The 27018-nt window shown below is 37.6% G+C and overlaps 1 pseudogene; it reads right to left on the bottom strand.

The window, feature by feature from the left end:
• Window positions 1-21402: 21402 nt before the first annotated feature.
• LOC115278792 lies at window positions 21403-21824 on the bottom strand (annotated as a pseudogene).
• Window positions 21825-27018: the final 5194 nt, after the last annotated feature.

Genomic DNA, 27018 nt, shown 5'->3' with positions numbered 1-27018 from the left:
TCCTGCTAGAAAGTGGCCTTCACAATATGCAGATATTGGGCTTCCAAGATTATAATTTCATCTCTTTAGTATGATTTATACTTCTATATTCTATTTTATGGAATAAAATTTATTTTTAAACATGATTTGCAGCTTATTATAAAAATTTTGAAATGTAATTCAATGTAGAAAATGGGAAATGCAAAAAATAATGCCACATTCAAACTCAACTATTGAAAGAAACCACATGAACAACTTGGTGGATTTTCTGCTTGGTCTCTTGTTTCAATGCAAACATATGTAGTTTAGGTCTGTTTATAACATACAAAAATAATTTTGCTTCCACAGTTAATTTATATGTGTGAATTAGCTAACTCCTAAAACTAAAAATTATTTTGGCTTTACCACAGTCTCAATCATCCAATTTCTGATTTCAGAACTTGTCAGGATGCCCTGCTGTATGTCTTCATTCAGCACAAAAACGAGGCACCTTTCCCTTTGTCTCATGTGCGGACATAGTCACTTCTATGAATTCACAGCATAACTAATAACCAGTGAGTAGAAAGTGAGGTAGGTGTCTTCAGTAAAACCTGACATAACCATAGGTAATAATAATCATCATAGTAATAGCAGTAACAATAGATTAATTATAGAACATCATAGAATTTTTGTTTAGACTTCTATATATTTAACTTCTATATATTTAACATCCACTTCTATTTTTAACTTATTTTAATTTAACTTATTTTTAAGTATTTTTAAGTTGATTTATTTATCTTGAAAGAGTGCAAGTAGGGGAGGGTCAGAGAGAGAGGGAGAGAGAGAGAATCCCAAGCAGACTTTGTGCTGCCATTGTGGAGGCCAATGTGAGGCTTAAAACCATGAACCATAATATCTTGACCTGAGCCAAAACCAAGAGTCAGTCACTTAACCGACTGAATCACTCAGGTGCCCCTTTAAAGTTTATTTATTTATTTTGAGAGAGAGAGAGAGAGAGAGCGAGCACTCATGTGCAAGTGGGGGAGGAACAGAAAGAGGGAGAGAGAGAATCCCAAGCAGCCTCCACACTGACCCGACATGGGGCTCGAACTGAGCACCCTGGGATCATGACCTGAGACAAAATCAAGAGTTCGTGGCTTAACCAATGGAGCCATCCAGACACCCCTAACTTATTTTTAAAACCTTTTTATTTTTAAAACCTTTTTAATATATATTTTTAAAAACTTTATAACATATATACCTTCCTAGAAAGCTATTTATTCTCAGTCACTGTTTACTAACAATTCATTAAACAATGATTATTTTAAGTAATTTATTTATTAAATGCTTTATTAGGTGTCCACGATGTGCCAAGAGCCGCCAGGCCCTCCGGATACAATGGTGAAGGCAGGAGCCAGGGTGGTGTCACGGAGCGTACAGCACAAACCGAGAGAGACAACAAGTAAACAGGTAAACAGAAATAAATACAATTAACAACTGATACATGTTTCTGAGGAAGAAAAGAATAAAAGTATATTACAGGGTCACGCAGAAGAAACTACTTCAGATAGAAAGTTTAGGGAGAGCTTCTCTATTTAGGTGCCATTAAATTGAGAACAAAATAATAAGTGAAAACTGGGGGAAGAGGACAACAGTCTTCCCAGGGATGCTGATAAAAAGGTGGGGATCCTGCCTTAACCAGAAGGGGTCCTTTGCTGGAATGATGAGTGAGCCAGGGCATCGTGGATCATGTGCCTGGAATGGATTGGTTGGGGACCGGATCATGTGGTGCTTTTTGCAGCCTGTTCTGAGGGGGTTGAGAAGCGTTCTGGGTGAGATAGGAAGAAACGATGGTTTTAAGGAGGAGTGACAGAATCTGGTACTTAGCAAACAATCAGGGTAGAGCTGTGCACAGGAGGGCTGACCGAGCTCAAAGAGGGTGGGGGCAGCAGGGATGGAGAGAAATGGAAGAAGCACAGCTGTGCTTTGAAGACGGCGTGGACAAGACTTACTGATGGCCTGATGGCATGTGAAGGAGTGAAAGGGGCAAGCATGAAATTTAAGTTTCCACTTTATGTAACTGGTGGGTGGAGGCACCATTTACAGGATAGGAAACACCAAGGAGGAAGAGGATTGCAGGGAAAGACAAAAAATTCATTTTTTGGACATGCTATTCTCATACTCAGGATTCCAGGCCATCCCGGCTCTTCCCAGACATGGCTCCACATAGGTCCCTGCCACCGAGAGGGTGGCTGAAAAAACTGCTACCAGGTCACTATAACACTGAATGAATTTGTGGCACAGTACTTATGGCTGGTGGTCAGCAAAATGTTGGGAGACATTTACTACATTAGGATTCTGTTTTGAGTGGCATAAAACTCATTTAAACCACTAACTCAGCAAAGAGAATTTATTGCCTCATGTATCTGAAAAAGTCAGGACTGCTCCCAGCCCAGCTGGATTCAAGTGTCCAAATGATGTTGTTCTCTCCTTCTCTTTGTCTCTCTCAGTCTCTCTCCATCTGTCTCTGACTATGGTGGTCTTTCTATTCTTTTTTCTGTAATGCCTGATTCTTAGGCTCTCTCTTCCTGATGAAATTTTTTTTTTTAGTTTTTATTTATTTATTTTGAGGGGGTGGGAAAAGAGAGAGAGAGGTTGAGTGAGACTCCCAAGAAGGCTCCATGCTGTTAGTGCAGAGCCTGACATGAGGCTCAAATTCACATACCATGAGATCATGACCTGAGCTAAACTGACTGAGCCACCCAGGTACCCAGGGAAATGACCTTCAGCTTCAAATGTTCATAGTCCTCATAGCTCACACTCTGAAAAAGCAGTGTAAGAACCTCTGCCCCAGGATTCACATAGCATGTGCTCCTGATTTCTAATTACCACAGGAATAGAGTTCCCTGGACAGTCTGAATCACATATTTACTCCTAGGCAGGGCAGAGTTGCCTACTAGAACCACAAGAAACAGGCTCAGCAAAGACAGTGGTTGAGTTCCCAGAAGGGGAAGAAATACTAGGCAGGCTAAAAATTAGTCAATGACAAGAAACAATGACTTTGTTCTCATAATTGTTATCTGCAGCTCTTCTCTTTGGCAGGGATTACGTTGCCAGCCCAGTTGTATATTAAAGCCAGATCATGACAAATACTTGCCTTCCATATATACAAACAATGCTTATATGTATTTCTATTTTTAATAGTAGAAGGCACATATCCACCCTAATCCAGAGGTGGCATCAAGTAGTCAAGTTATAAATTAAAAAAAGTGGTGGAAAAAAGGACTCTAAAGAAATAATAACTTAGTGAAACTGTGGACAGTATGTTGAGGAATATAGATGAAATAAGAAAGTAGAAAGTTGATTACTGTTGGTGCTGGGTACATAGAAGTTTATTATACCATCCCATTGTATTTGTATATGTTTGACTTTAATAAAAGATAGAAGTTTAAAAAATGGGAAAGGTTGGTAATGAGTAATGGCAGAACACATGATCTTTTTATTTATTTATTTATTTATTTTTAAACTATTATTATTTCATTTTGGGAGAGAGTGAGAGAGAGAGAGAGAGACAGAGATGCAGGAGTCGAGGAGGGATAGAAAGAGAGGGAGACAGAGAATCCCAAGCAGGCTCCACAGTGTCAGCACAGAGTCTAATGTGGGGCTTGAACCCATGAACAGTGAGGTCATGACCTGAGCTGAAACCAAAAGTCAGACACTTAACCAGCTGAGCTACCCAGGTGCTGCTAGAACAAATGATCTTTTAAATGACAACTAGACATGATTGTTTTGTATTTCAAGATGTCATTCTTTCCAAACTCCCAAAATAGCATTATGCTATGGGCTTGGTATGGAAATCAGATGGGAATCTGTTCTAAATCCATCCATCATAGCCCATAATTAGCCAATTATCTAACTCAAAGACTAAGGTTAAAAAAAGAAGAAGAAGAAAACTGCAAATAACCTTGTAGTATTCTCAGCAGACTTCTCTAAAAGAGGAAAATATATGATAGTGGCCATAACAGAAATGCCATGCATTAGGTCATCTGCTCCTTGGCTAGAAATTTGAAAGGATTCCAGGATTGTAGTCTATTAAAAAGGAAACACAACTTTCAAGTGGAATGCATTAAGCTATTGAATTAATGTCTTGAGAACACCAAAGATTTCCTTTTTTAAAAATTAGGTAGACTGTACTTTGAGTTCCAACCATAGGTCAGAAAAGAGAAAAAAAGCAACAACAACAACAAAAAGACTAGTATTCACTCTTTCACAGCAGTCCCTTGGTAGTTCTAGAGATGAATCAATCTTCCCAAGGCACTTTATTTACCTTAAACCTTTTAATTCACTCCATCATAGGACTGAGCAATACCAAGATCCAGTGAGCAAGTCTACAAAGTCCATCGCTCTTCACCTTGGTTTATAGAGTTAGGTAAATAAATTTCCAAAGTGTCAACTGAAAATAATCTCAGCTTCTATACGGCCTTACTCATCAAATTTATACTTTATGTGTCTTTTTTGTAAACTATATCCAATGGTCAAACTCAAGTTTTCCTAGAGGAGTATATTATTTTTGTTATACTAAAAAAGATTGAGAACATAAGAGGATTGACTTTATATTTGAGGTTTAATAAGCTTACAGATAGTTTCTGTCCATTTTTATTTTCATGTCACTTCACTAATTTGGCTATGATATATAAAGCTGGCTATTGTATGTAAAATGTGTGTGTGTGTGTGTGTGTGTGTGTGTGTGTGTGTGTGTAGGCTAAAAGAGAAATACACACAAACCCATACGGTAAAATAGTGCCTAGCATGTTATAAACATGTTGCTTTTTAAAATATGAACCAATTTCTCCCTCAATAAGTTTCTTTTGATTTGACTTTATTGGTGTAAAAATATGAAAAAGGAAGTATCAGGTATGATTTGCCTTATTTGACCTACTACCTGTATGAACTAAAGGAAAAAAATAATATCAGGAAATGTCCTCTGAGGGCATGAACTTGGAGAGATGACAGACCTTCAGGTTCATTCTTAGTTCCGCCATATTGATTGGAAACAGCACCTTAGAGGAAGAGCATCTGGTTCTTTTGTCATTTGCTATCTTGTTTCCTTTGTCCTCTGATTTTGCTTGGTAATTGATATGGCTGGTACACCCAGAGAGTTTTTGAGCACTGGGCACAGATTCCACATTGAAAAGTGAACAAATAAAGAGGTTCCAGACAATTCCACTGACTGGGGATGCTCAGTACAGTCAGGTGTGATGTAGCCACACAACAGGCATGCATTAAGTTGATATGTGTGTCCCTGCAATGATATATTTGCTTCTGTGCTACATTTGGCACCAAATACAAACCCTTCCCAACTTAGCAATTTCAATTCTTTCCATTAAACTCTCTATGTTCATCTCTTGTTTTTCTGACCATCTGTGCTCAGAGTCTTCTATCATAAAATTCATAAACATCTTTGCTAAACTAAACAAATCAGTTTTTCCATAGATCAAAGAAAGAGATCCATGTCAAATTCTCCAAATTCTGTAGAATAACAGAAAGTTTAGTTTCTGTCTCCTTTTGAATCTAGATTGGCTGGTGGATTGAGGCCATATATTTTTGGAACACCATTGCTTCTCACCAATTTTATAACATATAGTTCATTGCTCTAATTCTTTAAAATAAGAAACTATAAAGAAAGAAATGATGGATAATTTTTTCGGCTTAAAAGATTTGAGATTCATAATTGCATCAAATAGCCAGTAGTCCCCAATGCAAAATATTACACATTGTAGACACTTAAAAATAATTCATTGAATGAATTAATAAGTGAATATTGCATATTTCATTGAATTACATCTATTTTTTTAAATGCCTAACATACGCTGAACACATAGTGGCCATCCAATAAATGCTAGGTAAAATTAATATCATATTTTGAGCAATTGGATAAAATAGCTATAAATCAATGACTTCATTCATAAAGGTATTGATTCAATAACTATTTGTTCAGAATCTACCCTTTCCCAAGGACATTGGTAACACAGGCTAAAACAGAGATGCAATCCCTAATCTCTCAGAGTACATGCTCCGGGTGCAACAAATATTAACCCAATTGCACTTAGGACTTTGTTTTATGAGAGAGCAGAAGAAAGAAAAATTCTAAGTATTGTAGGTTAACAAAGCCTCAAGGAAGACTTTCCCCGCAAAAAGAGATGTTTAATCTGAGACCTAATGGATAAGATAAGATAGATTCATCATGCAGGGAGTTGTTTTAGCTAGTAGCTTAAAAGAGTAGCAAACATTTACTGTCTCACAGTTATGAGAGTCAGGGATTCAGGAACAGCTTAGGTGTGTGGTTCCGGCTCCGGGTGTGTCCCGAGGCCGCAAATTGTTATTCAGAACTATAGTCATCCAAAGGGGGCTGGTCAGCCCATAGCAAGTATGTTAAGCTCAGTCTCTCACATTGTCACACCTTCCTCTCCTCCTTCTTCCTTTTCTTATCTGCTTTAAAAATGGAAAAACCTATTCTAGATTTGAGTGCCATGTAACACCAGGCCATGGCAGGGGTTTGGCCCGTGCACTAGAGTTTGCTGACCCCTGATCTAAAGGCTCGGCTAGGTCCATAAGATCCATTTCCAATAATGGCTCATTTGCACCATTGTTCGCAGGAGGCCCCAGTTCCTCAGCATGTGGTCCTCTCCACATAGCTGCTTGAGGGTCCTCATGTCAAGGCAGCCGGTTCCCCCCAGAATGGTGAATCCAAAAGCAAGAGTAAGAGGAGCGTCTGAGTGGTTCAGTCAGTTATGTGTTGGTCTTTAACTCAGGTCATGAGCTCACAGTTTGTGAGTTGGAGCCCTGCATCGGGCTCTCTGCTGTCAGCACAAAGCCCTCTTTCCAGCCTCTGTCCCCCACCCCTGCCCTTACCCCACTTGCATATGCATGCTCTCTCTCTCCCTCTGTCTCTCTCTCTCAAAATTAAACCTTAGAAAGCAAGAGCAAGGAAGATGTCACAATTCCTCTTATGACCTTGGAATTCATTCATGGTCACTTCTGCCACATCAGAAGCCATTCAATTTAGCTCACCCCCAAGGAGAAGACGAAATCTTTCAAGGGAAAGATTATCAAAATTCTATGGACAAACTTTTAAACTAACACAAGTCTTGTCCTCTGTGATTCTCATCCTAATGGTGAGGAAAAAGTTAGAAAACAGCATTAGGCACTTAAAAATTACCTTCTTTATTACAAATAGTTAAGAAGTGGGGCAGATGATACTTGAAAGCAAAGATCTCTTTTAAAGTATCTGTAATATTGATAGGTATCTTATAACTAAATTGGAGTTGATCTCCAAGTTTGAACAATGAAAGCATGAAAACTGATAAGGGAAAAGAATGGTGAGCTAAAAGGTCCCTGTTAAGATTTCTGTGCTGTTGACACTGAAATTAAAATCCTACTATTGCTTTGACACCTGGTGGCTATAAGGTACATTCTGATGCCACCTAGAACACAGAATGTACATACTAGGTGCTGACTAAATCCGATATTTCAGCAAAGAATTATGGCCTGTAGTTAAGCTTTTATGACTCTGGAATGACAATGGAAACTATCAGGGTTAGATGTTACCCTCGCATTCAAATTAAAAACATAAATCACCACAAAATAACTGATAAAAATAACAATGTTATTTTCTCCTTGTCACAGCGGACTTACTGCATTGAGAAGTATGCCTGCACTTACAAATGGATTAAGATACTGTCCCTGTGTCCAGAGGGTGTGATCTCCCTATTTAAGGACAGCAGTTTCAAGAACTCAGGAGCAAGTAGACTAATACTAACTCAAGTAATATGGGTTTTTCACATCAGCAGTCAAGGGTGAACTTAAAGCAGTCAGAATTCAATTATGTTTGGAGAACATATATTTTTTTGTTAGCATTAGTTATAAACATAAAAATTACATTTCTTCTATATCAGGGATTTTAACTATAATACTGAATTAATAATGGTAAAACAAATAATGATTTAAAAAATTGTTTTGAAATTGTGGATTTTTATGTAATTGAACAGTGACCACCACCATGGAAAGGGCATCTTGACCTCAAGGCCTCTGTTGACCATGTTCACCATGTTTAAAAATTACCAACTCCAAAGTGTAGTAAAGTAAATAAATGATCACATTCATATCTGGTACATTAACAAGTTCTGGGGGAGGGAAGACATTTTATAATTATTATGTTTAAGGTCTCCACAATTATTACAAGGGAAACCTTTCTCCTTGACAATACCAGCAATTACTTCTTAAAAACTTTTTAAAATAATTCAAAGATCTCTTCTTAAAGGATTCTCACATAGCTAAAGGCTTTAGTATCAACATTTCTCAAATTGTTTAAGGTTCTTTGGAGAAGAGGCAACAAGGAGCCATCCCTTTGATATAAGTTGTTATATTTTAATCAGGCACAAAATGCTATTATGACATTCAAAATTCAAAATATTCCTCCGAGGCAAAAATCACTGGAGCGACATGATAAGCCTGGTTAAAAAATATGTATAATAAATCAGAACAAAGGACACTGTTTCTGCTAAAATAATGAGCATTATGTGACTTTAGCTTCTTGGAAACCATTAATCAAAATGTACAATTGTCCCTTCTCTGCTCAAACATGATGGTGCTAGAAGAAACTAATAATTGACTGAGCCCATTTGAAATGGAAGAGCGTTTCATCTTAGCCAAAAGGCCGAGAAGTGATCTGAAATGGAAGAGCATTTCAAATCAAAAAACTAAAATATAAAAATGAGAGATGTCCTTGACTTCACCAATTTCCCCCTTAGCTTGAGGACTTTGCCTGTTATCAGCAAAATTATTAAAATAACTAGAACCCAATTTCTTAAGACATCTTTCAGAATCTGAAGCTGAGACTAGTTGAAATCTCATGAGATGGCTAAACAGTTGAATGTTTTCAGAGGGATTTGTGCATCATTAGTTTGCCTGCTTTGGGGTTTCTGCTGTAACCAGAAATCCAAGGGAGTGAAATGGGAAAAGCTTGGGGGAGAATTTCTGTTTTCCTGATATTTCTAGCACTCTAAGAGGAGGTGATTTTAGTTTTTATAAAATTTCTTTTCATTTTGAAATGTTTCTGTTTAACATTACATAGTTTTGAACGTAAACTCTTATTTCTAAGGATAGTTTCAGTATCAAAGCTTTGATAAGGTCCCAGAGAGGAAAAGGCCATCAGTGGGTTGTATGAGGCTAAAATGAAAGACTGAACACACTAACCTTTGTTCACATCATCACGAGCACTTCCTGATAAAGTGCCATGATGTCATAAACAATGCTCTATGAAAACACTGTGCAGTAGGCTGGAAAAGCGATTGTGATTTATATAGAAACACTCTGGTGGTTATCACCAATAATGGCGAATGAAATACAGTAAAGGAAGAAAGGAGCATGTTGTGTTTTAATGGGCTTTTGTAAGCATTTTTTAAAGCTCATTTGAATTTACATTAGTACTCCTTGAAAACTGCAGGAAACTTGATAAATGAGCATCTTAATAAAGTAAAATTGTAGGCAGTTTGAAACGATAATGTCATATATTTCGTAAAATTATTGCCTGTCATCTTTGTAGACTGCAACTCTACATAGTTGGACATAGTGTCCAAGATTAAGGAAAAAAGAGGGAAAAATGAGAAAAGGTACCTCACAGAGGACTGGAACACTGTAAATCATTTAGTTCTGAATTCTTTAAAATTAGAATTTAGAAACTTCTGAAGGATTTGTAGCCATGCTTGGGAAATAGTGGAATATACATACATACATGTATATTCACCATTAAACTGCCCATAAAAGATATGTAAAGGGAACAACCTGATACTGCTACAATGTTGTCATTTCAGCAGTGTAATACAGGAAGTTTCACGTTCAAAACAATGAATAATATGGTGAAATTTTAAAAATAGCCATGCCACATTCCAAAAAGTATATTTTAGAAACTATCTTATTTGAGAAAAAGAGAGAAAAAGAAAGTGAATGCATGAGCAAGGGGAAGGATAGAAGGAGAAACAGACAGAGAGAGAGAATCTTAAGCAGGCTAGATGCTCAGTGCAGAGCCCAGTGTCGGGCTTGATCCCGTGATCCTGGGATCAAGACCTGAGCCAAAATCAAGAGTCAGATGCTCATCCAACTGAGCCACTCAGGCACCCCACAAAGAGTGTAATTTAAACATTGCAACTTATATACTATTTTCAGTGGCACTGTTGCATTTGTTTATTGGCTCATATTAGTCAGTCAGTCATTATGGACTATTCTAAGCCTTTACTATATGCCAGGCTCTATGCCAGTCACAGATGATAATACAATAGTGGGCAAATTTGATATAGCTCCTGTCTGCAGGATGTTTATATTCTGGTGAGGGAGCAAACAATCAGCCTTCCATACACACACACACACACACACACAATGTGTAGGGTGATCAGAGATGGCCCATCCGAGAGACATATAGGGTGAAACTGGAAGTGAAGAAATGGGTGGAGGTAGAAAGAGATCAGATATGGGCAGATTATCAACTATATTTGGGTATGAAAGGGAGAAGTGAATGTGGTAGTTGTTAGAAGGGGATGTGGGATCAACAGAGATAGGGTTATTTGCTAGGCAAGAGTAGAGCATGTAAGTATGATGATGAGAATGATCCTTTGGACAGAAATAGATGGATAATGCAAGAGTCTGAGAGTTTAACTGAGGGCAAAGCCCCTGAGCTGGTGGTGAAGATAAGTGAGATCCTGAATATTGCTCAGTGATAGGACCTAATGAGGAAACATCTGCTAGGAAGAATGCAGATGTGAGTTGTGCAGCTCTGGTGGATGAAAGGGGAAAGAGTTTGTGTCTGATGGCTTGCTTCTCTTTGATTCATGCAGTACAAGAGGAAGTCATCTTCTGTGAGAGGGCTGTTAGGTTATGTGGGAGAAAAAAGAGAAATATGAAGTCACAGAGGGTCTCTTAGACATGTTGCCCCATGCATTGCAGAATGGTTAGCCAAATCCTTGGCCTCTACCAACTAGATGCCAACACTACTTCCATCAAGTCATGACAGTCAAAAATGTCTCCGGACATTAACATATATCCCCTTGAGGGAAAAAATGCCCTGCTTTGAGAAGCACTGCCCTAGAGCCACTACTAGAAAATGAAAGGACAGCTAATAAGCCATAGTGAAGATGAGTGGAATAAGAAACATTAAGTCAGTTCAAAAGAAGGTAGGAAACAAGGGGGAAAAGGTACAAGAAAATAGATGAGACACAGAGTAAACTGGGAAGAGGATAGATTTAAATCCAATCATGTTAATCATTACACTAAAGGTAGGTGGCCGAACCATCTTGATTAAAGGCAAAGATTATCACATAGAATCAAAATGCAAACCTCAATTATAGTATCTGCAGGGAAATTCAATTTAAACATATAGATGTACACATTAAAGGAGAAAAAGTGAAAAATATATATAGCATGGATGAACTAATTAAGAAAAAGATGAAGTAAATATATTCCTATCAGACGAAGTTGACTTCAGAACACAGGATATATACAGTTCAGGATAAAAAGAGCCATTATATTTTACCAATACATCAATTCATCAAGAAGATAAAACAGTAATCATGTGCTTGCACTTAGTATCAGAGCTTCAAAATGTATAAAGCAAAAATGGATAGTGAAAAGAGAATAATAGTTCAATAATTAGCTCAGTGACTTCACAGCTGATCTCTCAGAAAAGGTAGAAAAAGTTTTTAAAAATTAGCAAATATATTTCAAATCTGACCATCAGAACCTAATTGTCGTGTATAGTCTACTTCAGTTCTTTTAAAATACATCTGGAGGGGCACGTGGGTGGCTCAGTCAGTTGTGTCCAACTCTCATTTTCGGCTCAGGTCATGATGGTTTCGGCTCAGGTCATGATCTCATGGTTGTAAATTCAAGCCCCATATCTGGCTCTGCTCTGACAGTGGAGCCTGCTTGGAATTCTTTCTCTCCCTCTTTCTTTGCCACTTTTCTACTTGTGCATGCTCTCTCTCTCTCAAAATAAATAAAAACTTAAAAAATATTTAAAATATACCTGGAATATTTGCCAAATGTTTGGACCAGGAAACAGATTTCAGTAAATTAAAATGATTGAAATCATACAAAGTAAGTTTTCTCATAGCAATGACATTAAAATAGAACAGGAAGATACCTGAAAAAATTCTTAAATATTTGAAATTAAATACACTTCCAACAATCCATGGATCAAAGAAGAAACCCAAAAGTAAATAGAAATTAGTATGAAGGGAATGCAAATGAAACAGATCATATCAAAATTTGTGAAATGGTACTCAAATAATGCTGAGAGGGAAATTCATGGCAACAAATGCTTATTTTAGAAAACTTTAAGAAGTTTTAAATGAATGATCAAGAATTCACCTTAAAAACTAGAAAAAGAAGATAAAATTACACACAAAGCAAGAAGGAAAATACTAATGTTAGAGCAATAATCAATGAAATAAAAAGCAGTAAAGCAATTTAAAAAGGTAATGATATAAAAAGCTGGTTATTTTTAAATGAAAAACTATTTGATAAATGTCTAGTCAGACTGAACAAGAAGGAGAACAATAGCAAATTAACAGCATTAGGAATGAAAGAGGGGCCATTACTACAGACTCTACATACGTTAAAGGGTAGCCAGTAAATATTATGAACAACTTTATGCTAATAAACTTGATAATCTACATGACATGGGCAAATTCATGGGAAGACACAAACCAAAGCTCACTCAAGAAGTAACAGATAACATGAATAGCACTATATCTATTAAAATAATTGAATTTATAGCTAAAAACCATCCCATAAAGAAAACTGCCGGCCCACATGGCTTCACTGGTGAATTTTACCAAAATGCTTAAGGAAGGATTAATACATATTCTATACAAACTGTTCCAGAAAATAGAACACAAATGGGGAAAAAAAAAAAGCCTTAACAAAATGCCAGCAGACTGAATCTTGCTGTATATAAAAAGGATAGTGCGTCATAAATAACAGAGTTTATTCAAAGAACGTGAGGTTGTTTCAACATCCCCAAATCAATATAATGCACCATTTTAACAGACTGTAAAAGCAAAACCATGTACTCCACTCAATAGCTACAGAAAAATAATTTGATAAAGTTCAACACCCACTTATCATAAAAATTCTCACTGAACTAGAAATAGTAGGAAACTTCTAAAACCTAATAAAAGCCATCCATGAAAAACGGACAGCTAACATCAGACTTGATAGTGGAAGTCTGAATGCTTTTCCTGTCAGATACAGACCAAGGCAAGGGCATCTACTCTAACTACTTCTATTCACATTGGAAGTCCTAGTCAGTGGCGTAAAGCAAGAGAAAATAAATAAAAGGGATAGAGATTGGAAACAGAAACATATGTCTTTATTTGCACAGGATAAGATCATCTATACAAATAATCTAAAGCACCTACAAAAGTAACTAGAATCAGTGAGTTGAACAAATTTGAAGGATAGAAAATAAATACAAAACTCCATTGTTTTTCTCTCTAGTAGCAACAAGCAATTGGAAATTAAAATGTAACAATCTGTACCATGTGAAATAGCATTAAACCAGGAAATATTTAGGGATATATTTAACAGAGTATTTACAAAATCTAAAATATTATTAAAACAAATATTACTAAGGGAGATTAAGTTCTAAATACTGGAGAAATATATCATTTCACATGTCAGAAAACTTAAATTTGTTAAGATGTAAGTTCTCCCCTAATTGATCTATAGAAATATGTCATTGCAATCTCAAAATCCCAGCAGTTCCTTTTCTAGAAATTGACAAGCTCTTCTTTAGATTTACATAAAAAAACGAACTTAAAGGAGTCAAAGTTCTTGAAAAAATAAATAAAGTTAGGAACTCTCCCACTACCTGATTTCAAAACTTACTATAAGGTATAATAATTAAGACAGAAAGGAAACACATAGTTCTATGACACTAAATAGCATTCAGAAATAAATACATTCAGAAATAAATACATACAGACATTGACTTTCAACAAAGGTACCAAGGTAATTCAAGAACAGAGAGTGGTCTGATGGAACAAAGGAAGCCTACATGATTTGACATCCCATATGCAAACTAATGAACTATAACCCACACTTCACACCATATACAAAACACAGCTCAAAAAGTGCCCACAATCCTGGATGTATGCCATAAAGCCATACAACTTCTGGAAGAAAACATAGGAGAAAATCTTTGTGACGTAGAATTACAAAGACTTAAGATACAAGAAGCACAATCAAAATTAAAAACAGTTATTCTTTGAAAGACATTCTGAAGACAATGTGAACTAAGCCACAGACTGGGGGAAAATATTTGAAGACAACTTATTTGATAAACTACCTGTACATTTCTACATTAAAAAGTACTCAGCCTACTCAGAATACTATAGATACAACAGTATCTCAAGAGCATCCTGCCAAGTGAAAAAGTGAGAACACTATAATTCATGCTATTTGATTCCATGTATGTAAAATTTTGGGAAAAGACAAACTAAAAGAGGGAGAGAGATCAGATCAGTGGTTTGTTAGGGGGTCTGGGATGGAGAAGAGTGTTGATTTGCAAAAGATCAAGAAGGAACTTTTTGGGTGATAGAAATTGGGGACAGAATTGTTCTGGATTGGCAGTGACAACATAACTGTATACATTTGTTAAAACTCATCAATCATTTAAAGGGTGGAATTTACCCCATATAATTTATATTGAAATAATACCTGACCATTCCCTCTCAGAGAGGGGCAGGGAGGAAGGGAGAGAAAGAGGAAGAGTGGGAGAGAGAGAGGAGAGAGAGAGAGAGAATAAATAAAATAAATGTGATATTTCTGTACTACTATTTACTATGTACACATGTAAAAGGTAAGAAACAAAAAGAGAAATTTCACTGTAATAATTTCAACATAAAAAAGTAGAAGGTGAAGCTAGAGTTTATAGAGGGCGTTCAGTATGTCAGACGCTTTACTATCATTGTTTTCACTTAACTCCCACAGCAATATACTATGGGAGGCAGTACCGCATGAGGACTACGTTTTGCAATGCTATCTGTAAAGAACTTAGAAACGTCCTGGCATATTGTAGGTGGCACGTCACTTTCTATTAAATAAATAAAAATAATCGTATTATTGAGCATGTTTGATAGGTCAGAACCTTAGCTTTGTAAGGTTGAGGGTCATGTGGGAGCTCACACAGGTGCCATGTCGTGGAGCTGTGATTCAATTCAGGCGTCCTACTCCAGAGGCCAAGGTCACTTATCCACCCCTTCCATAAATTTCCCAGCTTCTGAAGGACCAGTACAATAAGGAAGCTTTCTTGTGCCCAAAACAGGATCCTCTGGAAAGCCTATTACAGCTGACCTTTCTTCTTCATCCCATATTGCTCTTTTGGTTCATCTTCTTTCCTAAACTGCTACTCACATTTCTTAACTGGTTTCCAGTGTGTTGTACACAAATGACTGGGTTATTTTCCTATATAAGCATTATTCATCACACCATTTAACTGCCTAAAATTATTATTATTATTATTATTACTATTATTATTACTATTATCATTAAGCTACAAATCCAAATCCAAACATGTAATATTAGGGACTAGCTTCATTTCATGTCTAGCCCCACATCTTTTCTCTCTTCCTTTTATTATCTATACTCCTGCCTTATTAAGCTTCTAACCTAATTGTAGCCAAAACAGGCTTTTGCACAGATTTTGCTCTGTTTTTATTAATGTTCATTTATTTACTTTTGAGAGAGAGAGAGAGAGACAGAGAAGCATGCATAAGGGGGGGGATGGGCAGAGAGAGAGACACAGAATGTGAAGCAGGGTCCAGGCTGTGAGCTGTCAGTGCAGTCTGATGTGGGGCTTGAACCCATGAACCTTGAGATCATGGATGCTTAACTGACTGAGCCACCCAGGTGCCCCAGACTTTGCTCTGTTTAAATACAGCTCCACTTTGTCTCTTTGCATCAGTTAGGGGTGCTTTCATTTGTTAAGTAAGAGAAAACCAGACCATAGTGATTTAAACAAATCAGGATGTATTTCTCTCCCCTAACAAGACTAGAGGTAGTAAGTTCAGGGGTGCTTGCTGTGGGGACCCAAAGCAACGGCAGGGAAATGGTTTCCTTCCATCTCTCTGTTCTCTCCTGAGAGGCCACTTGGCTTCTCCCCTGTGGGGTCTCCTCCCAGGCAGTGCATCTGTGCACCAGCAGGGGGCGGGGGGGGGCGCCAACGCTGGCCTTCAATCATAAGGCTTTGTCTGCCTAATCTAGGAAGGGCAGCCTTTTTCAGCCAGCCTTGCCTTACATCTAATTTGACAGATTGAACCAATTGATGGCAAAGAGGACAGATGTTAATTTGTTAATTACCAGGACGGGCTAAAATTCACTTCAACATATCCCATAGGACTTGCCTTGAGATCAGGAAATCTCTTTGGGGTTCTTGAAAAAAAATAATATTCCATTTTCAGAGAACAGGGGGTGTCATGGATGTGGATCTGTGGACCCATCCAACTCGTATGCATCCTTCACAGCCCAGCTGAAATGGCAACTTGTCTGTTAAGCACTCCTCATTTCGCCTTAAGCTGGGTTGGTTATTTTGCCCTCTATATCTAGGAGCATTTGGAGTTTTAGTCAGCAGTGTCATTTACCATGATTTCACTTGGATATCTGTTCTTTGCCTTATCTGTCCTTCTTGGGCTGCATGTTCTTCCAGAGAAAGGACTGTCTATATTGTTTTTGCACCCTCAAGCCCTAGATTCACACCTCACATAGAAAATATCAGGTCCGTATGTTAAACAGATAGTTGGAATCATGATGCTAGAAATCAGAGAGCCTAAATTATTTTCAGTTATTTAATAATAGCAGCTTACACTTGTATAGCACTTACTATATATCAGACACTCTTTTAAGGGCTTAAAATCCTAAAGCAACACCATGAGACAGGTACTTTTATCATCTCCAATTTATAAATGAGAAACCTGGGACACAGAGTATTTAGGTGATTTTTCCATGGCCATTTAACAAGAAGGACTCAGTTTCCCTCCCACCCTCACCCTATGTACCTCCTTTACTACTCACACATGACACATCACTTCTTACATTTCTGGACACCAAAGGGTTTTGTTTTCCCCGCACCAAGCAATTGCTTGTGATGCTGGCTAGGTGTGCCACAACTCCACACAACTCTAACACCATCTACCTGGAGATACCTGAAATTCCACAGGTTAAGGCAGGGCTCAGTCCCATAAGACTGCTCCCCACCATCACCATCCATTTCAGATGCCAGTAGCAAGCCCTGGTTGTCATAACATCTGTACTTCTGATCAACCAGCTATAGACCAGAGGCTCCAACCCTTCCTTGGGAACCGTTCATTTGCTACAGTGGCTCACAGAACATAGGGAAACACATATACCTGTATATTAGAGGACAGAATAAAAGATGCAGATGAACAGCCAGATGAAGAGATAAATAGGGCAAGGTCTAGGAGGGTCCAGAATGCAGGAGCTTCTGTTTCTATGCAGTTGGAGGAGGGGGAATCACCCCCCACTACATGAATGTGTTCGCCAACTTGCGAGCTCTCTGAACCTCATACTATTGAGATTTTATAGAGGCTTCTTCACATTAGCATAATCACTTATTAACTCTGCTTCTGGTCCCTCTTCCCTTTCTGGAGGATGTGGGGGAAGGTAGCTAAAAAGTCCAAGCTTCTAATCATGGCTTGGTCTTTCTAGTGACAAGCCCCCTTCCAGGAACCATCCAGAAGCCCACCCAGAATTGCCTCAAAAGAACAAAAGATGCTCCTAGTGCTTTTATCACTTAGGAATTGACCAGAGTTTTAGGATCTGTGCCAGGAACCAGTGGGTAGAGCCCAATACGTCTCTTTTCTATTGTCTCACGGACACCTTGTTAAACAAGCAGCACGGGGCCAGTCCAGCTCCAGATGCTCTTAACCACTATGGTGTGATCTGAGGAAACTAACTTTATTTATGGTGTACTTCTTACTGTGAGGGAGCAAGAAGAAACCCATCGGACCTTGTAGACTGCATAGAAATCCTTGTCTGCAGAAACATAAAACCCCAGCTTTTGGGGGGCATCTGGGTGGCTCAGCCAGTTAAGCATCTGACTTCAGCTCAGGTCATGATCTCGACATGAGCCCTGTGCCGAGCTCTACACTGACAGCTCAGAGCCTGAAGTCTGCTTCGGATTGTGTCCTCCTCTCTCTGCCCGTCCCCCACTCATGTTCTGTCTCTCCCTTTCTCCTAAAACTAAATGAACATTAAAGAAAAAGAAAATCACAAGTTTTGATCATGTAATCTAACTCTAACTCATGCGATCACTTGACCAACTAACCAACAAATACTTATTGCGTGCTTCCCAGATACTGGACACTGAGAATATGGTGGTGAGTCTAGTTGAAGAAATGAGTATGAAAGACTTTATTTTACAAATATATAACTAAAAATGATAACAATCATTTGAAAGGAATATTCATAATGCATTGAGAGTAATGGGAGTTACTAATTTAGATGGATTTATTTATGAGCCATGAGGGCAATCATGAGAAAAATAAAGCAAATCTCGAACAATTAATTATCATCTCAAATGACATTGCTACTTGCGAAATCAAAAAAGTAAAATTCACTGAGGCATGATGAATTTTATTTAGGAAGCTGTTCTCACTGAGGTTTTGGATGGCCTAAATGTTTCCTTTTAACATAGCTCGTGGTACCTGCCTTAGTGATCTGATCACTCTTTAGACACCAATCATGGTTGACATTTCTCTTCTCTGTGTAGTACTGACAATTCTTCATTAAAGGCAATCTCTTTATTTTCCTCTGAGATACAATCTCCCGTACACTATTTTAGATATGTTGCTGGCAGCAGTGACGCTACAGACTGGTTCTTATTCTCATTTCTGGAACAGGAAAAATGCTGTCTCTAATGGACATTCTGAGTATTACTTGCTACTAGATATTAAAGGCTCATTGTGTACTTTAAATATTAGGGGTCCTTTACTTAGTCACCCCTGCCAACAGGCAAAGCCACTGTGCACATCGTCAGCATAATGGTGCCAGAGCTGATTCCCATTATTCTCAGGCAATGAGGAGAACATTAATTGGAAAGAATAAGAATGAGCTAGAAGAGATACAATGCACTGCAGAAGGATATAGTTTGTTCCTGAATCAGGATCTTCATTAGTTGTTCCTGATTCTCAGTCCTCAAAGGCTTCCCCCCTCATTTTCAATAAGAAAAAAAAAACCCTAAGTTTAAGACTGACAAACTGTTATTTAACTCAGGGTTGTTTTTTTTTGAATCCTCAGGACAAGTCATAGTAATTCCCCATGATACTCAGACATGATCCTCCAGCTTGTGTGAAAATAACTATTTTCATTTCTCTCCAGGGCTGTTGTTTGCTTTCAGGCAGAGACACTTGTTTGCATTTGAAACTTTGAAAATCATTAAATGCTTACTAAGAAATTTCTGAAAACACAGAATTCTAAAAACTAAGCACACAAGGTTTCTGTATTAATTAGCTTTTGCTGAAGAAATGAACAATTCTAAAATCCCAGCAACTTGTAATAACGTATTCATTTCCCTGGCACATTGCATGAGGTTTGTAGGAAGACTTGTGTCTTATTCCAAGACAGCGGCTGGAGGACCAATCCTTATTTGGGATGTGCTTTTCTCATGAAATTGTATTTAAAGCATCTCCTGGGAGAGAGCGCATGCGCACTCCACTGGCCTGTGAGTCACAGGGCTAAGCCCGGAATGAATGCGACAAGGCAGGAAACACTCTCACAGTTACAAACAAAGTGAATCGTTAGGAACAATCACATTATTACGACTGCTATATTCAAACAGTTATTCTGCTAACATCTTTATTCAGGGATATTTTTAGGTACAATTTATTAAATAGATTGTTTTGTATGTATACAATTTCAGATTTCAAACATTTGCTTTATAGCATACTTTTCATGAAACCCATCATTAATGGCTATATTTCATTAAGTGGAGGAACCATAATTTCTCTACAATTTGGCCATTTAAAATTCTCCCAATCTTTTGCTCTTATACTGATCAGTAATGGCATTATGAAAATCTTTGTGAATTTTTTTCTGAATATAAATGCTTTCTTTTGACCAGAAAAATAATAATGGGATCAAAGAGTATAAATTTAGAGTTCATGAATTATAGTTCTTAAAATAATTTGACAAATTTCTGTCCAAAAAAAGGTGGTAACAATTTTACTCCTATTTGCCATATAAGAAGACTCATTTGTACCAAATGCTTGTCACTGGTAATAGTATTAGTGACATCAAATATTTCTGAGGCTATTTCTTATACAGGGATATTTTAATATTCCATTTATTTATTTATTATTTATTTATTTTTGTATGTGTGTCTTTTTTCTCTACTTGGGGTTTTCTCTCTCCAAGGGGATGAAATTTACTGAGGGAAGAGCTCTGGGTGTCTCATCATGTAATCCTTAGCCACCTTGCCTGTTCCCATTTAATAAAGGCTGGTGGAGTGAATCACCTACTGAATAAATAAATAAAGTTAAAATGGTATCTCTGTTCTTAAAAAATTTTCATTGATGATGACAAGGTAGAATATTTTTCTGTATTTTTATCTACCAGTTGTGGTTTTTCTTTTAATATTCAAGAGTATCCCTTTATCTTCTTCCCATATGGTCATCGTTTTTGTTTCTTGAATTCTACATATGAATGAAATCAGATGGTATTTCTTTCTTTGGCTGACTTTTTCATTTAGCATAATATATTCTAGCTCCATCCACATTGTTGCAAATGGGAAGATTTCATTCTTTTTGATGGCTAAGTAATATTCCATTGTATACATATGCCACATATTCTTTACCCATTCATTAGTCAATGGACATTTGGGCTGTTTCCATAGTTTAGTTATTACTGATGCTGCTGCTCTAAACACCAGAGTGCATATATGCCCCTTCAAATCTGTATTTTCGTATACTTTTGGTAAATACCTAGTAGTGCAATTGCTGGATGTAAGGTAGATTTATTTTTAGTTTTTGAGAAAACTCTGCACGGTTCTCCAGTATTAAAGAAGGCACCGTGATCAGCACTGGATGTCATGTGTAAATGATGAATCACTAAATTCTGCTCTTGAAACCAATATTGTACTGTATGTTAACTAAAATTTAAATAACAATTTTAAAATTAAAAAATAAAACAAACCAAAAAGAGTATCCTTGATCCTTTCCTACTTTGTCCTATCAGATCTCATTGCTTTTATCAAAATATGTTATATCTTTATACAAAAATTAATAATCCTTTCTGCTATAACAAAGAATATTCTCCCATATGCTATTTGACTTTAAATTTCTATTATATTATTCTTTTTTTAAAGTCCCCTGACAATTACTTCTTATATGGGTGAACCCTGATCCATATGATGGGCTTATTGGTAGGATTCTGGACACCGGCACCAAGACCACCAAACTTTTTGGATAGGTGGGGCCTGTGAGATCAGCTACTGGCAGGAGCCGGTTGTACTGGAGAAGAATGTCTTTGATCATCTTCTTAGAAGCTTCAGTCACGAATTTTTAGAATAGGCCACCAGGGCTTTGGGGACGGACAAGTGGATTGCATAAATCTGGGCCACGTGACCACCACCCTTCACTCGGACTCTGTGTCCACCCTGGCAGATTGCTCCTTGTGCAGAAGCAGAACTGGTTCCAGCAGCTTGTGCTGCTGCGCGCATGGCTCCATCATCTCCAGGGGTGGCCCATTCACCTTGGTGAGGCTGGCACTGGCTTGCAGTGTGCCACAGCTGTGGCCATCTTCCGTCTTCTTGCATCCAAAGACCTGCACCAACAGCCAAGGACCTTTGGGCTGCAAGGTTGTGAATATAGACAAGAGACCCTAAACTCGAGCTGCCATAACCAGAAACAAAACAAAACAAAATACTTATTATATTTTTTCTTAGATGTATTCAATCTTTTATGTAGATCTATCTTTCAATCTTCTGCAATTTCTTCTGTTGTTTACACATTTAAACATTTCTTCTCCTAAAAGTTTGATGAATATTTGCTTCTTGTTTTTGTTATTTAATTTGTTTTGCTTTTCAGTATACTTAGAATTTGCTCTTTTGTAGGGTGTGAGATAAAATTTTTAAACTGATTTCTTCTCCTAAATGGTTGAATTTGTTCCTTTTAAGACTCACAGACTCTTGTTACGGGATTCTGAAGGAGTTACCTTCTGATGAGTAAAGTTAAATGAACGTTGTGTATTTAATATTTCAAACTACTTTAAACCTTAAAATTTCTTATATGATTAAGAGTTAAATCACCAAAGATTAATTTACCTATATTATTTTTGATCATGACAGACTACTCCTGACTTCAGTTCATGGTCTAGTTTTTCCTGATCAGCAAAAGAACTGGGCAGATCAATACTGATCTACCATTCCAAATAGAAAAACAACTCTTAGAAATTTCCCTGAGCTCAATGACTCAGAAGAGCCAACTTCATGTCTGAAGGAAATATGTAGCTCAGAATTACGTAAGCCAAATCCACTGTAATTTGAATTGTGAGGGTCATGGCCAGATTGTACATGGTATTGTGGCTGGAATTTAATATGAGGTAATGGCTATTGTTGGTTAAACATTGCTCCCAAGAGCCACTCTAGAGTCAGGGCAATCTCCATGCCTCAAGGATGACTTCACATAAAGAGGAAAGATAGGAGGACTTGGGGACAACCGGCTGTACCAGAAACGCTGCAATGGGCACCTCATAGTTAGTGAGTCAGTTTATAAATTCTGGAAGAAGGAAAGCAGTACTCTTTGAGAAGCTACTAAAATCTGTTGTACAATACTGTGCCTATAGTTGATAATACTGTGCATTTAGAAATGTAAGTGGGTAGAGCTCATGTTAAGTATTAACACAATACAACAAATAAAAAAACCTGTAAAAACCAAAAAGGCTGGAGGAAACTTTCGGAAGTGATGGATATGCTTATGACTTAATCAAGGGTACATACATATGTCAACAATCAATCAACCGTATACTTTAAATATCTGTAGTTTGGTTTTTTCTATATCAGTTATAGCTGAGTAAGGCTATTAAAAAATATTCCTGTCTGTATTAGGGGCAAGCTGTTGGATACTTTTAGAAGAAAAGATTATCTAATCCATGACTTTGAATTTGGGGATTTGGAGTGGCACCTGGGTGGCAGTTGGTCAAGCATCTGACTTTGGCTCAGGACATGATCTCGAGTTTTATCAGTCTGTACTCACATGGGGCTCTGCACTGACAGCTCAGAGCCTGGAGCCTGCTTCTGATTCTGTGTTTCCCTTTCTCTATGCCTCTTCCCTGTTGCACTCTCTCTCTTCTCTCTCTCTCTCTCTCTCTCTCTCTCTCTCTCTCTCTCTCTGTCTCTCTCTCTCTCAAATATAAATAAACATTAAAAATTAATTTAAAAATTAAATCAGGAATTTGGAATCTGGTGAGAAAAATGACCCATCAGATGTCAAGATAAACCCCACTCTGGTGGCATGTCTCTAGGTGCCTAGGAGAGCCCAGGATCAATCTAGAACAGGACATGCTGACCAACGGAGTGACTGGGGAATCTGGGCTTGGTGAGCTTAGGAAAGCCTTTGAATCATATGGCTTGGAAACCATGCTCTGAGCTGTATGGTACTGTGGAAGCTTCTAGGTTTCATTACCAGTAAAACCATTTGAAATTTGCAAGTGTGGAAATGTCAGATTGTGCAGTAGGGTTTCTTTAAATTGGTCAGGAAATATTTATTTAGTGTCCATTATGGATGCTAGGTACAGGAAATACAGCTGAGAAAAAAAAAAAAAGACACAGCTGCTTCCCCCACGCCCCGGCCATGTTGTTTACAGATTAAAGGAGAAACGACATTAAACAAACAAGTGGAAATAAGGAACAAAAGAATCCCAAGTAAGCAAAGCCATCTTTACACCAGGTTATTAAGTTCATCCTGGTTATCAGAGTAGATAGTTAATGCTGGCCAAAGCTGCTGCCAGTTGTTCTTCCGTTTCTCTTCTTAAAAATAAAAATGGTTCCAGCCTTATCCCTTTTTTCTCACTTAAAGGAAATGATTGTCTTTAATTTCATTAATTAAAAACAAATCGTTTGGAGTACCTGAGTGGGTCAGGTTAAGCCTCCAACTCTTGGTTTCTGTTCAGGTCATGATCTCATGGTTTGTTGTTCAACAACATAGGGGTCCATGCTGAAAGTGTTGAGTCTGCTAGGGATTCTCTCCCTCCCCCTCTCTCTGCCCTTCTGCCATGCTGGCACATGTACGCACATGCTCTCTTTCTCAAAATAAAGAAAAATAAACTTAAAAAAAAACCCAAACCATTCTATCCAAGTTTCTTTAACTTCCTATCTGTAGTGGACAGAATAGTGACCTCCCAAAGATGTCCATGCCCTGATCTCCAGAGCCTATAAATAAACTACCTCATTTTTGAGGCATCTGTTCAGGGGACTGTGGTTCTCTTTCTCTGAGAAATAACCCACTGCCTACACACAAGAGGCCTCAGCCACCATGTTACTCTCTGTGAGTGTTCCCTGGCCACAGCTGATTGGACTAAGGGTGAACTCCACATTAGCTTGGAAAACTGGTTGACTTCCCAGGAACACGGGTTTGTTCTTAACAAATGGGAGAGAGAATAGAGTGCACAGTTGGGACCTACAAGGCAAAGAAAGCCATGCTGTGAAAAGAGAGAAGGGTGGAGCCTTTACTCCCTAAGTTCCCAAGTCCTGGTCTCACATATACTTTTGATGTCCTTATGGTTCCCTGGAATATCACTGGTGTACTTTACATAAATTCCCATTTTTGTTTAAATCGGTTTTACATGGGTTTATGTCATGGACAACAAATAGAATATGTGATAAACAAATATGCTACACTTGATCTTAGCCAAAAGTCTGAGAAGTGATTGATAAACAAATATGCATAAAGAACAGAGTAGCAAAGCTTTCAGAATGCTAATGATGGTTAGAAATTGTATATAACTTTTATTTTGTTCTCTGTACTTTTCTGTATTTACAGTTTTCTAAAGGGAGTAATATCATTTCCATAATGAAAAATAAAATGCATTATAGGAGATGGGAATATTTATTTCTAAAGAAATCCTTGTTTTTTTCTTATAATAGAAAGAGTTTCACTACAAAATGTGCTAACCAAATATTCTCAAATATATCCAGTAGTGGAAAAGCAGCCCATGTTAGACATTTATAGAGTTCTGATGCAAGCCCAAGGAGTCTCAAGTCAACCAAACCCCAAATGATATGGGTCCTGTCAGTCTACATAGAATGAATACCATCATTTTTGCCAATGATTGGTTCATGAGTGAGCACATGGCCCAATATGGGCCAATGGGATTAAAGAAGAAGCTTCTGGAACTGTTCTTTTGTACTATTACCAAAGAACTCCAAGAAATGATCCTTTCTCCCTCTGTGGGGAAGTTGTCATATGTAGACAGAAGACCCAGAGCAGCTGCCACCATCTTATTCCCAGTCCAAGTATGAATCTGACACCTACAAGAGCAAAAAAGTAAGAAAGTTGCAAGCAAGTGGAGCTGAGGTTGCTTATTTAATCCATCCCGAAGACCAGTGTGCCTTTGCACTTGCAGTTAAAAAACCCAACAGCCTCAATGGTAGTTTAGCCTATTTGAATTGAGCTTTCTGTCTTTCAGATATATCCTAAGGGATATATCTATGAATTGAGAAATAATACCATGTAATCTCACTCAGGTAAGATCTGGTCTAGCGTTTTTATTCTTCTCCATTTATCTCTACCCCATCTTTTCTTTCTCTAGGTCAGTTTCCCTTACTTTCAGCATATTTTAATGTGGCTCAGTTTGCAAATAGGGCATGTGTGGAACCGACTCAAAAATGCTTCTTAAATCCAAATCTTCTATTTCTTTTAGTTCTCTCTGACCACACACCTACAGCCGGCTCACCAGCTTAGCTACTGCTAAGAAGCAGGTATGCTTTTCTCTTATAGAAGGCACTGCCACCCTCCCAAGAAGTCAGGTAGTCAGTCTATTCTTTATCTAGTGTCCTCCAGCACACTTCTTTGCAAACTGAGCCCTGGATTGTGTCATTTGATACCTTGAAATGACCTTTGGAAATCAACCGGGAAGAAAAGCAGATACATTCTGTCATGGCTTATTCTTAGTCTGCATTGGTTTATTCCAAATAGCTTATAAAGAAACAGGTATAATTTAAATAAAATTAAACAAAAATTCTTATGTGCTATGAATTCTAGGGTGAAGAGGTATAATCAACATCGATGATGATGCTTCTGAAGAAAATTTTGCTGTAAGAGCCCTTAGGGGATCTGATTTTACTAAGTCTAGTAAATCAGTCCCACTTGTATAAGAAATATTTATTCAAGGGCTTTATACTAGTTTCACCTGCTAATTAGTTGAAAAGAGAAATGTAAATGACAGGGAATCATTTAAGCCCAGAGGCCACAAAACCCACCATGGTATATTTTCTTAAGAGCCAATGAGGGAAAACTGTATCTTAGCCCTCACATCCCCTCCCATTCCCCAGTACCATAAAAGAAGAGAGTTTTACACAATTCATATGATTTCTAGATTTCCGATAACCTTAATATATAAGCTTTATTTGAATAAACATTATTTTTGTCTTAATAATACACTTAAATACTTTGAATTTTTTAAGAGTAAGATTCTACCTTATTATCTGTCCCAGAATTTCTGACTTTTAGATAATGGAGGTACATCTATCTAGTGTAGTATCTGGCATATCATTCAGAAAAATTAGTCAATAAGTGTCTGATGGGTTATGATAATAACTGAATTAAAGCAGCAGATTAAAAGAAGTTTTGGTACTTAAGAAATGCTATAAAAATAAAGCTAATTTTTCAGAGTTGACTTGATAGGACTCAGAATATCATCAGGTTAAGTCACACAAATTAGAACAATGGAATTCAGGGCTCCTGGGTGGCTCAATTGGTTGAGTGTCCGACTTTG

The sequence above is a fragment of the Suricata suricatta genome, chromosome 15, assembly GCF_006229205.1.
Source record: "Suricata suricatta isolate VVHF042 chromosome 15, meerkat_22Aug2017_6uvM2_HiC, whole genome shotgun sequence".
NCBI classification, from domain to species: Eukaryota; Metazoa; Chordata; class Mammalia; order Carnivora; family Herpestidae; genus Suricata; species Suricata suricatta.
Note: the sequence above shows the minus strand (reverse complement) of the source record. Positions and strands in the feature narration are given on the sequence as shown.